This window comes from Trachymyrmex cornetzi, unplaced genomic scaffold, assembly GCF_001594075.2.
Source record: "Trachymyrmex cornetzi isolate Tcor2-1 unplaced genomic scaffold, Tcor1.1 scaffold257, whole genome shotgun sequence".
Taxonomy (NCBI): Eukaryota; Metazoa; Arthropoda; class Insecta; order Hymenoptera; family Formicidae; genus Trachymyrmex; species Trachymyrmex cornetzi.
In genome coordinates this window covers 627,174-629,537 of record NW_017297238.1, presented here as the reverse complement: position 1 = coordinate 629,537, position 2,364 = coordinate 627,174, and the positions used below count along the sequence as shown (strand labels likewise).

Below are 2,364 nucleotides of genomic sequence, written 5' to 3'. Positions count from 1 at the left end.
TCTTTTGTGAAAATATAACAATTCAGAATAAAATTATATCATTACATTACTATCGGCTATATAAATTGATCAAAAATTAACATTTGTTATATCTGATTTTTTAAAATGTTGTTTGCACGCACAAAATAAGGTATAGCCTGTTGAATTTTTGTCTACATTACTCATTTTTCATTTAGTTCATATTTTTGTCATTAAATGTTGCTTATATTACGTAATAATATGAAATATCGACAAGGTACGATTTAGGTGACCAGTACGCATTCAGCAACTTTCCCCTATTAAAATAAAAACCATGTATTTATCAGAATTTGTTGTCCTAATTAACTTGAATTGTTAGAGCAACTAATTCTTTGCTACAATGAAGATTGCTAATGTAATAAGTTTCTTCATTATAGCAGCAAAAGTATGCGCTATCTTATAGTTAGCATGTTTTGTTACAAATGTTGACCTTTATAATAGATTCATTTTTTCAGAAAGTTATCTTTGCTGTATTAACAAATTTGCTATGCTATTAGAACAAATATGATTAGTTACAATCTTTAATTTAATTCAGCTACACAAATTTGCTACTTTAACATAGAAAACTGGCTGTGCCTATATTACGGCTGTAGATTTGCTAAATCACTGAAGTTTTCAGCTGTTTTAGCAAATCTTTTTTTTCCGTGCGCTGCTAAAAACTAGACGAGTTTGTTTTTATTGGCGTATAGTTGCGGCGAATATCGCTTTCGACGCTTGTCGCTAGCTTGTCGCTAGCTTCTTGCTGCTCTTCCAAAGCGAATTTTTAAGTCGTCAGCGTGAAAAGACGAATTTTTCATATTCGCTTGATCATTAGCGATCACTCGATGCTGCGACTTCAAAATTTTAGTTGCTAGCGAATAAAAACCAAACGTGTAGAAGAAGCTTTCATTAGCGAATTCGCTGACGAATTAAAAAACTTGCTTCAAGCGCATAGCAGCAGAGTCGAGAGAATTCGCTGGCGAATTAATGACGTTACTAGACGCAGCTTCTAGCGAATAAAAGTCGCCCCGTGTAAATCACGCTTTAAGAAGCTAGATTTAACTACTGCGTCAGTGACCAACTCTTTGATTAACGAGTAAAGAATAAAAAAAAATAAAACTTTTGCCACTAAAAATATAATTAACCAAAAATTATCCAAAATAAATACTAAAAATAATAAATAGCAAACAATAAATATATGCTAAAAATAATAATAGCAGAATTGATTAAAAGTATTCAAGAAGAAAAGAGTGCTGATTAAAATTATAATATTGAGAAATGAGATTTGCATATTACATAATACGCATACGAAATTACTAATTTCTATTAATGATGTAACATCCGCCACATCTGGGATATACAAATCACAGGAATTTAAGTTTCTGATAAACATAGAATTTTTCCAAAATAAGTTTTTTATAAAAATTCTTATATAAATTTTTGTATAAGTATTAATTTTTAATAAGTTTTATTAATAAGTTTCTATTTAAGTACCTCAACTATATTAAGTCTTTATATGATAGTTTATACTATTATAGTAATAACTCTGAATTTAGTTGTTAATAATTATGTTAACGCGCGAGCGCGTTAATTAATATTATTAAGTAGATAATAAATAGCACAACATAATAAATATATTTAGTCAACGATACAAATGTAATTAATTATAAAAAAAACTACCAATAGAATTTTAATTAAATTAAACCTTCAGTTTAATTTTGATAAATTTTGATAAAACTTTCATAAAGAAATCAAGTTTCTTTTTGTATGTGACTTTGCAAACAATTGAATCTTTGTGAAGCTAAATTAAATGTGTTAAACATATACGAAACAATACGGGATGATTTTTTTTACCTCCGTTTGACCCTGAGGCCCGACTTGAGGGTATCCGCTTTCGGAGACTGAAATTCCATTCTCGGTTTCATAACTGAAAGTGTAAGATCCATCGGGCGATGTATCCTTGTGCTGACTTCGAATACCTATGAACGGTTTTGCAGGAGACCTACGGTAAAAAATCGAAACTATTTCGAATAGCCTTGAATTCTAAACGGTTTCTTATTTATAAAACAAAACCACTTTAATTTTGTATCTCTATTTATACTTATTATACCAATACCAAACAGTAATTAATCCAGAAAACGGAAACAGTAATAAAAAATAGTATTAAAGACCGATTTTAATTTTTAAATAATAACTTTTGACGATATTTTTAATAAGAAATATAGAATTTGCAAAATTTACTATTTGCACAATTATTTATTTCAGATACATAAATTCTTTTGTGATTAACGAACATATGTGTTTCATCATAATCTTATAGTTTTAAAATATCTTTTATACATATATGAATGTATATATATATATATA

General features: G+C 28.3%; 1 pseudogene; it reads right to left on the bottom strand.

Annotated features, from left to right (window-relative positions):
* LOC108761605 (endocuticle structural glycoprotein SgAbd-2-like) overlaps positions 1-2,364 on the bottom strand; it is a 5,966-nt pseudogene that overhangs the window by 1,635 nt on the left and 1,967 nt on the right.